Source organism: Apodemus sylvaticus, chromosome 5 (genome assembly GCF_947179515.1).
Source record: "Apodemus sylvaticus chromosome 5, mApoSyl1.1, whole genome shotgun sequence".
NCBI classification, from domain to species: Eukaryota; Metazoa; Chordata; class Mammalia; order Rodentia; family Muridae; genus Apodemus; species Apodemus sylvaticus.
The window spans coordinates 135,070,460-135,082,618 of NC_067476.1; the positions used below are offsets into that span (position 1 = coordinate 135,070,460).

Consider the following 12,159-nt stretch of genomic DNA (forward strand, 5'->3'; position numbering starts at 1 on the left):
ATACACCAGATATTTTTCTTCATTTATTCACTATACGTTCTACTCACTGCACACCCTTCCTGGTCATCACCCCCCATAATCCTTACCCCATCCCCACTGAGTGTTTGTTGGCTCCTATGGGTATCCCCCACGCTCACACTTCAAGTCTCTGTAAGACTAGACAAGGCAGCTCAGCTACAAGACCATATTCTACAAACGTGATAGCTTTGGGATTACCCCTGCCACAGTTGTTTGAGACCAACATGAAGGCCAAGCAGCACACTTCCTACATATGTTCATGGAGGCCTAGGTCCAGCCTGTGTATGCTCTTGTGTTGATGGTTCAATCTGGAAGATCCCCAATTGTCCAGGTGAATTGATACAGCTCATCTTCCTGTAGACTTCTATCTCCTTTCAGGTCCACAATCCTTTCCTCATCTCTTCCATAGGAGTCTCCAAGTTCCCTCCACTGTTTGGCTGTGGGTGTCTGGATCCTTCTGAGTCAGTTACTGGGTAGAGACTCTCGGCAGACATGCTAGACTGTACACCCTAACACTATCATTAATAGTGTCAGGGATTTGTCCTTGCAGGTGTGATGGAAATCAAATTGGGCTAATTATTGACTGACCTTTACTTCGGTTTCTGCTCCAACCCCTCCCTGCATTTTCTATGATTAACTGCAAAGAAGATGTTTGTTTTATACTTGGGATCACCGAAACACTTTAAAAGTTTTGTATTATCACTGGCTTTAAAATATGTCTTCTTTTCCTAAGGTCTGTTTAAGCTACCAGAGACTAATTTAAAAATATATGTCCAGGATGACCTCAAACTTATGATCTTTGCTTTTGTTTTCTTTAGCAAATCCTACCTGCATTCACCAAGCATCTGCTGTAAACACATACATAGAGACATAGTAAAATGCTAGACAGAGCTGGGGTGTCTTGTGGGAACTTGGAGGAAAGATTAAAGAGCCAGAATGGTCACGATCACCAGAAGATGACCTAAGAGTCAACTATCCTGTGTGTCTTAGTCAGGTTTCTATTTCTGCACAAACATCATGACCAAGAAGAAAGTTGGGGAGGAAAGGGTTTATTCAGCTTACACTTCTGCATTGCTGTTCATCACAAAAGGAATTCAGGTTAGGAAGCAGCAGCTGGTGCAGAGGCCATGGAGGAATGTTCCTTACGGGCTTGCTTCCCTGGCTTGCTCAGCCTGCTCTCTTGTAGAACCCAAGAATACCAGCCCAGGGATGGTACCACCTACAAGGGACCCTCCCCATTGATCACTAATTGAGAAAATGCCTCACAGTTGGATCTCATGGAGGCACATGCCCAACTGAAACTCCTTTCAATGTGATAAATCCAGCCTGTGTCAAGCAGACTCACAAAACCAGCCAGTACCTTTGGAAGGTGACAGAGAATAAACCACCATGGCCATAGAGGGTTTGTACCTATGGGCAGGGGGCACATCAGAGTGGAAAGTGGAAAGTGGGAAGGAGTTAGAAGAGGTACTGGAAGGAGAAAGTGGGGTTGTGATCAGGATGTAAGGTGGATAAACAAACAAACAAATACACCATTTAAGTTCAACATCAAAAAAATTGTTCATTAGAATCAATTCTTAAAGTCTGTGCACTAATAGATAGATAGATAGATAGATAGATAGATAGATAGATAGATAGATAGATAGATGAATGAAATATATATATCTAACCATGCTTTTATAATCATTGTAATGCTTTAGTTGATTTTGGCAAACTGAGTCATAGAAGAAAACTGTTATGTTCTATAATGAAATGCCATATAATATTTTAAAATGTACCCAATCTCTATATTTTGCAAGTCTTATTTTGATATTGGACAAGATTAAATTGGCATGTGGCCATTATTTTGACCACATATGGATGGATAATATGTTAGGTACACTGAGGAATAAATGAGGTAGATAATAGCTAGATCACAGACTGAAGTTTAAGGCATTCTGCTTTCTTGGTCATCATTATAAAGAAGGATACAGTTGGGATACAGTAGAAATTTAATAATTTCTAAGCTTGTATTAAGTTATGACGTAAACGAAGGCATAAAAGATAGGAAGATTTATAACTTAGCAAGTTTCATGTGACCCAAACTACATGGAATTTCCTATTAGGGAACTCTGCTATGTGTGCAACTATGGTTGACCCTAATATGTCAGCTCAGTGGTGTGAAATAGGAGATTTACTGATTGCTGCAGCTTGTAATTACAGATCTCAGCAGCTAACCTTGTATATAGGGGCAAAGTCACTCAGTATCTTATTAATGGTTTTCCCTCGGCTATGTAAAGTCCTACTCTTTCAAAGCCTATATAGCTAAGAATTTTTCTAAGCTGAGCCTTGACTGAGAGAGAAAGAAATGAGAAGTACAAGAGTCCAGTGAATGAGAGTCCTTCAACCTATCTGAAATTTATTGTGGAATTAAAACTGAAGAGGAGTGCTGGGCGGTGGTGGCGCAAGCCTGTAATCCCAGCACACTGGGAGGTAGAGGCAGGCAGATTTCTGAGTTCAAGACCAACCTGGTCTACAAAGTGAGTTCCAGGACACCCAGAGCTACTCAGAAAAACCCTGTTTGAACAAACCAACCCCCCTCCTCAAAAAAAAAAAAAAAAAAAAAAACTGAAGAGGAGCACATGCAGAAATCGAGATAACTGACCAACATTGAAGCAAATGTATTCCAGCACAGAAAGGGAGCTCAGGAAGAAGGTTGAAAGCTTTCATACACTGACAGCAGTTTGGATTACTCAGGTGAGCAAATAGAGCTGATAGATCAATGTTCTTATGGCTGTTTCCTAGGGTTCTCAGAATGGAGTAATCAGGACTCAAAATAAAGAATGGAACTAATTGAGAAATTAAATTTCTGTAGTTCAAGCAAAACAGAGTTGGTAGGCAAACTAATGTGTCCATGTTGAACAGAATTGTTCTTTTTCCTTGCTAAAAATGTGCAGCCTGAGAGTAAAAGTGTGAGTAAACCTTGGTGTGCTCTAATACACGCCTCACATCACTGGAGCCCATGGGGTCATAAAGCCTGTTTCAATGTTTAAATATTTTTTGAGATTATCATTATATCATTATCATCTCCTCCTACCTCTCTCGAATAGACCCCTTGTTGTTTTCAAATTCATGGAGTCTTTTTGCTTTAATTGTTGTAACTGTTTGAATTTTATCAAATTTTGCCTACTGGACTTCCCAGCTATAAGACAATGGAGGGTTTCTTTGGATATGAGTTGGAAATAAAATATGACACTAAAGACCCTACCCCTGGGAAGAGGAACAGCATGTGTTCTGGGAAACTAAGAGTATTTGTACTTCCAGTGGTTTGAATAGATTTGGGCTCCATATAGTCAAGTGTTTGAATGCTAGACTCCACAGAGAGTATTTGGAGTTGTCTCCTTGTTGAAAGAGGTGTTGCCTTTTTGGAGGATGTGTGTCACTGTGAGGTGGTCTTTAAGGTTCTATGTTCAAACTCCACTCACTGCAGAAGGGGCACTCTTCCTGGCTTCCTGCAGAAGAGGAGACACTTTCTGGTTACCCTTTGATCCACATGAATAATTCACTTCCTTTTCAAGCAACATACCTGCCTAGACACTAAACTGCTTCCTGCTTTGATGATAATGAACTGAACCTCTGAAACTGTAAGCCCACCCCAATTAAATGTTTTCTTTATAACCATTTGCTCAGTCTCAGGAAAAAAATTTAAAAAACCAAACAAACAAACAAAAAAAGAATTTCCTTGTCCAGGCTGGAGAGATGGGTCAATGGTTAAGAGCACTGAATGGGGATTTAAGATCTCTGGGGGCGCAAACTGCCAGGGTTCTGCCTCCGACCAGGATGTGGGCAGATAGGTGGTTGTCTGTGTGCCAGCCTGTCATGGGGCCTGTACCCTAACGTGGAGATCAAAACAGGGAGTGACTCCCTGCCACTATCTTCGCTGCCTGAGGGATCAGAAAGGCAGCATCAGATACCGAGGTATCCCAAGTATGAGATCTCTGGGGGCACAAACGGCCATGGGTCTGCCTGTACCCAGGACCTGGGCAGGTAGGTGGTTCATCTGTGTGCCAGTCTGTCATGGGACCTGTGCCCTATGTAGGGATCAGCACAGGGAGTGACTCCCTGCTGCCTTCTTCACTGCCTGAGCAGACAGGGAGAACCAGGTTCACTGAGATAACCCAAGTATAACATTGCTTGGGGCAAGACACAGCAGGGCTCCAATGGCACACAAGAGGAGGGCAGAAATCTGTGCCAGGGGAAACCCAGCCATCCAGTGTTGTGGAAATAGCCTTACAGGCTCACAGGAGGTTGAAGAACCAGCCGGTAACAACACCACCAACTAACACCAGTGAGAAGTATATGACAAAAGGTAAACGTAGGAACATAACTAACAGAAATCAAGGCAATATGGCAGCATCTGAACCCAATTCTCCAACAACAGCAAGTCCTGGATACCCCAACACAGCAGAAAAACAAGATTTGGATTTAAAAACACTGGTCAGGATGCTGTTAGAGGAACACATGATGGACATAAATGAATCTCTTATAGAAATTCAGGAGAAAATGGATCAAAAGTTAGAAGCACTTACAAGGGAAACACAAAAATCATTAAAAGAAATTCAGGAGAATATTGGTAAAAAGATAGAAGCCAATAAGGAGGAAATGCAAAAACCACCGAAAGAAATACAGGAGAACTTTGGTCAACAGGCAGAAATCGTGAAAGAGAAAACACAAAAATCTCTTAAAGAATTACAGGAAAACACAAACAAGCAAGTGAAGGAGCTGAGCAAAACCATCCAGGATCTAAAAACAGAAGTAGAAACAATGAAGGAATCGCAAAGGGAGACAACTTTGGAAACAGAAAACCTTGGGAAGAAATCAGGGGCCATAGATGCAAATATCAACAACAGAATACAAGATATAGAAGAAAGAATCTCAGATGCCAAAGATACCATAGAAACCATGGACTCAACAGCCAAAGAAGATGCAAAATGCAAAAAGCTTGTAACCCAAAACACCCAGGAAATCCAGGACACAATAAGAAGGCCAAACATAAGGATTATAGGAATAGATGAGAGTGAAGATTTACAACTTAAAGTGCCAGCAAATATCTTCAACAAAATGATGGAAGAAAACTTACCTAACCTAAAGAGAGATGCCCATGAACATACAAGAAGCCTACAGAACTCCAAACAGACTAGACAAGAACAGAATTACCTCCCATCATATAATAATCAAAACCCCAAATGTACACACACACACACACACACACACACACACACAAAAAAAAAAAAAAAAAAAGAAAGAAAGAAAGACTACTTAGGGCAGTAAGAGAAAAAGGGTAACATATAAAGGAAGACCTATCAGAATTACACCAAACTTCTCACCAGAGACCAAGAAAGCTAGAAGATCCTGGGCAGATCTCATGCAGACTCTAAGAGAACACAAATGCCAGCCAAGACTTCTATACCCAGCAAAACTCTCAATCACTATAGATGGAGAAACCAAGATATTCCATGACAAAACCAAATTTACACAATATCTTTCCACAAACCAAGCCCTACAAAGGATAATAGGGTGAAACCACCGATACAAGGAGGGAGACTATACCCTGGAAAAAGCAAGATAGTAACCTTCTTTCATCAAACTCAAAGGAAGATAACCACTCAAATATAAAATTAACATTAAAAATGACAGGAAGTAATAATCACTATTCCTTAATATCTCTTCGCATCAATGGACTCAATTCCCCAATAAAAAGAAATAGACTAACAGACTGGATACCTAAACAGGACCCTACATTTTGCTGCATACAGGAAACACACCTCAGTGTCAAAGAAAAACTACCTTTGAGTAAAAGACTAGAAGACAATTCTACAAGTAAATGCTCTTAGGAAACAAGCCGGAATAGCCATTCTAATATCACATAAAATTGACTTTCAAGCTAAAGTCATCAAAAGAGACACTGAGGGACACTTCTTGCTGGTCAAGGGAAAAATCCACCAAGAAGAACTCTCAATTCTGAACACCTATGCTCCAAATGCAAGGGCACCCTCATTCATAAAAGAAACTTTACTAAAGCTCAAAGCACACATTGCACCTAACACAATAATTGTGGGTGACTTCAACACCCCACTCTCCTCAATGGACCAATCAGGAAAACAGAAACTAAACAGGAACACAGTGAAACTAGTTGAAGTTTGGACCAATTGCATTTTAACAGATATATATAGAGAGAACAAGTCATCCCAAAGCAAAAGAATATACCTTTTTCTCAGCACTTCATGGTACCTTCTCCTAAATCAATCATATAATTGGTCACAAGACAGACCTCAACAAATGTAAGAAGATCGAACTAATCCCATGCCTCCTATCAGATCACTATGAAGTAAAAGTGGTCTTCAATAGCAATAAAAACAACAGAAAGCCCACATATACATGGAAACTGAACAATACTCTACTCAATGATACTTGGTCAAGGAAGAAAAAAATGAATCAAAGACGTTTTAGAATTTAATGAAAATGAAGGCACAACATACCCGAATCTATGGGACACAATGAAAGCAGTGCTAAGAGGAAAACTCAAAGCCCTGAGTGCCTCCAAAAAGAAAATGGAGAGAGCATACATTAGAAGCTTAACAGCACAACTGAAAGCCCTGGAACAAAAAGAAGCCAATTCACCCAGGAGGAGAAGAAGACAGAAAATCATCAACCTCAGGGCTGAAATCAATCAAGTAGAAACTAAGAGAACCATGCAAAGAATCAACAAAACCAGGAGCTGGTTCTTTGAAAAAAACAAGATAGATAAACCCTTAGCCAGACAACCCAAAGGACACAGAAACGGTATCCAAATTAACAAAATTAGAAATGAAAAGGAATTGTTTGTTTGTTTTTTTGTTTTTTTGTTTGTTTTTTCGAGACAGGGTTTCTCTGTATAGCCCTGGCTGTCCTGGAGGGACAGAGGAAAAAGGAGGGAGGTGATTGGAGAAGGGATGGAGAGAAGACGGTTTATGGGACATATGGGGAGGGGTGATCCGGGAAAGGGGAAATCATTTGGAATGTAAACAAAGAATATAGAAAATAAAAATATTAAAAAAAAGAAATGAAAAGGGAGATATAACAACAGAAACTGAGGAAATTCAAAAAATCATCAGATCCTACTACAAAACCCTATATTCAACACAACTGGAGAATCTGGAAGAAATGGAAAATTTCCTAGACAGATACCAAATACCAAAATTAAATCAGGACCAAATAGATCATCTAAACAGTCCCATAACCCTTAAGAAATAGAAGCGGTCATAGACAGCCTTCCAACCAAAAAAAGCACAGGACCAGATGGCTTCAGTGCAGAATTCTATCAGACCTTCAAAGAAGACCTAACACCAATACTATTCAAACTATTCCACAAAATAGAAACAGAGGGAACACTACCCAATTCCTTCTATGAAGCCACAATTAGCAGATACCAAAACCACACAAAGATCCAACAAAGAAAGAGAACTTCAGACCAATTTTCCTTATGAACATCGATGCAAAAATACTCAATGAAATTCTTGCCAACTGAATCCAAGAACACATAAAAATGATCATCCACCATGATCAAGTAGGCTTTATTCCAGGGATGCAGGGTGGGTTCAATATATGGAAATCCATCAATGCAATCCACTATATAAAAAACTCAAAGAAAAAAACCACATGGTCATTTCATTGGACGCTGAAAAAGCATTTGAAAAAAATCAGCATCTTTTCATGCTTAAAGTTTTGGAAAGAACAGGAATTCAAGTCCCATACCTAAACATAGTAAAAGCAATATACAGCAAACTGGTAGCCAGCATCAAACTAAATGGAAATAAACTTGAAGCAATCCCACTAAAATCAGGTACTAGACACGGCTGCCCCCCTTCTCCTTATCTTTTCAATATTGTACTTGAGGTACTAGCTTGGGCAATTCGACAGCATAAGGAGGTCAAAGGGATACAAATTGGAAAGGAAGAAGTCAAACTATCATTATTTGCAGATGACATGATAGTCTACCTAAGTGACCCAAAAAACTCCACTAGAGAACTCCTACAGCTGATAAACAACTTCAGCAAAGTGGCAGGTTATAAAATCAACTCAAGCAAATCAGTAGCCTTCCTATACTCAAAGGATAAGCAGGCTGAGAAAGAAATTAGGGAAATGACACCCTTCACAATAGCCACAAATAGTATAAAGTACCTTGGGGTGACTCTTACCAAACATGTGAAAAATCTGTATGACAAGAACTTCAAGACTCTGAAGAAGGAAATAGAAGACCTCAAAAAATGTAAAAACCTCCCATGCTCATGGATCGGCAGGATTAATATAGTTAAAATGGCCATTTTGCCAAAAGCAATATACAGATTTGTGCAATACCTATCAAAATCCTAACTCAATTCTTCATAGAGTTAGAAAGAGCAGTTCTCAAATTCATCTGGAATAACAAAAAAACCCAGGATAGCTAAAACTATTCTCAACAACAAAAGAAATTCTGGGGGAATCAGTATCCCTGACCTCATTCAATACTACCAAGCAATAGTGTTAAAAAGTGCATGGTATTGGTACAGTGACAGGCAGGCAGATCAATGGAACAGGATTGACGATCCAGAAATGAACCCACACACCTATGGCCACTTGATCCTCGACAAAGGGGCTGAAAACATCCAATGGAAAAAAGATAGCCTTTTCAACAAATGGTCCTGGTTCAGCTGGAGGTCAGCATGCAGAAGAATGCGAATTGATCAATCCTTGTCTCCTTGTACTAAGCTCAACTCCAAATGGATCAAGGACCTCCACATAAAGCCAGACACTCTGAAGCTAATAGAAAAGAAACTGGGGAAGACCCTTGAGGACATCGGTACAGGGGGAAAGTTCCTGGACAGAACACCAATAGCGTATGCTCTAAGATCAAGAATTGACAAATGGGACCTCATAAAATTACAAAGTTTCTGTAAAGCAAAGGACACCATCAAAAGGACAAATCGGCAACCAACAAACTTGGAAAAGATCTTCACCAACCCTACATCAGATAGAGGGCTAATATCCAATATATACAAAGAACTCAAGAAGTTAGACCCCAGAAAATGAAATAACCCTATTAAAAATGGAGTACAGAGTTAAACAAAGAATTATTACCTGAAGAACTTCGGATGGTGGAGAAACATCTTTAAAAATGCTCAACTTCATTAGTCATCAAGGAAATGCAAATCAGAACAACCCTGAGATTTCACCTTACACCAGTCAGAATGGCTAAGATTAAAAACTCAGGAGAGAGCAGGTGTTGTCGAGGATGTGGAGAAAGAGGAACATTCCTCCACTGCTGGGGGTGTTGCACATTGGTACAACCACTCTGGAAATCAGACTGGCAGTTCCTCAGAAAACTGGGCACCTCACTTCCAGAAGATCCTGCTATACCACTCCTGGGCATATACCCAGAGGATTCCACAGCATGTACTAAGGATATATGTTCCACTATGTTCATAGCAGCCCTATTTATAATAGCCAGAAGCTGGAAAGAACCAAAGCATTCCTCAACAGAAGAATGGATGCAAAAATGTGGTATATATACACAATGGAGTACTATTCAGCCATTAGAAACAATGATTCATGAAATTCTTAGGCAAATGGATGGAGCTGGAAAACGTCATGCTAAGTGAGGTAACCAGGTCTCAAAAGATCAATCATGGTATGTACTCACTAATAAGTGGATATTAGCCTGGAAAACTGGAATACCCAAAACATAATCCACACATCAAATGAGGTAAAAGAAGAACGGAGGAGTGGCCCCTTGTTCTGGAAAGACTCAGTGTAGCAGTATAGGGCAAAACTAGAACAGGGAGTGGGAAGGGTTTGGTGGGAGAACAGGGGGAAGGAAGGGTACTTATATGACTTTTGGGGAGTGGGGTGGCCAGAAAAGGGGAAATCATTTGAAATGTAAATAAAAGTATATCGAATAAAAAACAATAAAAAAAACAAAACAAACAAACAAAAATCCAAAAAAAACCCACAGCTAAGATAGATAAATGAGTGAATAAATAAAATATATATCTAACCTTCTTTTTGGAATCATTGAAAAGCTTTCCGTGTTTGGCAAACTGAGTCATAGAAGAAGACTGTCATATTCTGTAATCAAACACCACATAATATTTAAAAATGTATGCAATCTCTATATTTACAAGTCTTATTTTGATATTGGGCAAGCTGAAATTCGCAAATTATCATTTTTTTTTGTCCTGAGCCATCTAGAAAGTCTAAAGACAACATCACTTCCTGAGATCCATTCACCATGACAGTAAAGCAGGATGGATGACCCCTTGCATCCTGCAAGGCCAAAGAGATGACATTTTCAAGATTTGGTTCTTGCTACTGATATGATTTTTCATCATAATTAAATTAAATAATAATTCCTGGGCATTGGTATATCCTATTGGGCAGATATTTCAGAGATCAATGTAGCTATAATAACTTGTAGTGATACTAAGTAGGCAAACAAATGATTTCTTAATAACTAATGATGATTCTATAATGATTCCTAAAATTATATTAGTGACTACTAAGTCCTTTATGAAAGGAGTGCTATTAAATTTTTAATGTAAATCGCAGTTACAACTCTGACAGGCTTCACCATGTCATGAGTTAATTCTTTATGAGATCAAACGCAGAATTTCCAACTTAAATACATTCCATAGTGCTGGAAAATCATTACCCAAAGGTCAGAAGAAGTGAATAATTTATTGTAGATGCAAGGACAGAAGAAAATAATAATTCCTGGGTTTATCAATATCAGACTCCATTGTTAACTTAGACACTAGAGTTATGGGCTTTTGTTTTTTTTTTAAACAAAGGTTTATTTGTTATTATATGTAAGTACACTGTAACTGTCTTCAGACACAGCAGAAACGGGCATCAGATCTCATTATGGATGGTTGTTAGCCACCATGTGGTTGCTGGGAATTGAACTCAGGACCTTCAGAAGAGCAGTCAGCACTATTAACCTGTGAGCCATCTCACCAGCCCATTTTTTTTTGTTTGTTTGTTTGTTTGTGTTTTGCGTGCTTGTTTGTTTTAACAATTATGGCTTTTAACTTTGAAGGAACCTGTGGAGCTAGTGACAGAAAATGTATAGTTAGGTAAGTAGTCTTAATGGAAACACATGAGAACATTGCTGTTGTAAACTCTTATTCAGGTTATGATTTGAATTTACGTCTGAACTTTTAGTGAACTTTTGTCAAAATAAAAAAATAGGGTGCTTGGAAAAATCATGTGATCCATCTCCTAATAACAAGTACACAAAACAGTAGGAATGAAGACATTAGAAAGGGAAAAGGGAAATAGGAAAACAGAATGCTCAGAGAATTAGAAACTAAGGCATAACAAAATACAATAGAACACAACGAGAGGAAAAGAGACAAAGTAGAACCTTCAGAGACAGCAGAAAGAGCAGTAAGGCTTCTCATTAGCATGAAGCAAAACAGATTTTTTTCTTAAAACAAGGCAAGTTTAATTTTATTAAAGTGGACAAAATTGTTTGCTGGTGGACTTAGGTTTAATTCCTTTAGAATAAGAGAGTGCAAGTGTTTCTTTAATCAAGCAATAAAGGCTGAAGCTTATTTTCCATCCAGAATGAATGAGTTCTTCCTGCACGGGTTCTTGGGCTTTCACTCCATATGCATATGTATGTAAGTTTAGGGGCGGCTGTGTAGGTATGTAAGTTTATTAGACAGATTGTTAAGCTCAGTGAATAAGTATGTGATGAGTGTGTATGTATGAATACATGTGTGTTTATGCACATTTGCTTTTGTAAAAGTTTTTTCTTTCTGTGAGCATGACTCTCCTGGTTCTATAACAGTTTGTTGTTCTAGACCTCCTCCCACCTGGCAAGTGAGAGGCAAGGCTTCTGTGCAAGAGAGAACGGAGCCCTGGCGATCCATCCATTACCTGATCCCTCACTGTTAAGGGACAGATGTTCATTCCCAAGCAGTGAGTGTTAGTCTCAGAATAAGGAACAAAGTTCTTAGTATTAATTAGAGGCCAGCAGCTTCAGCATAGTTACATATATAAAGACCACCTATGCTGAATTTATTCTTGAAACATATATTTATATTCATGTATTCTTATTCAACTGGTGTGTATGTTCATGAC

The 12,159-nt window shown here is 39.0% G+C and overlaps 1 protein-coding gene across 1 annotated transcript in view; it reads left to right on the forward strand.

The window, feature by feature from the left end:
• LOC127684951 (zinc finger protein 260-like) overlaps positions 1–12,159 on the forward strand; it is a 145,664-nt gene that overhangs the window by 3,243 nt on the left and 130,262 nt on the right. The window lies entirely within an intron of this gene.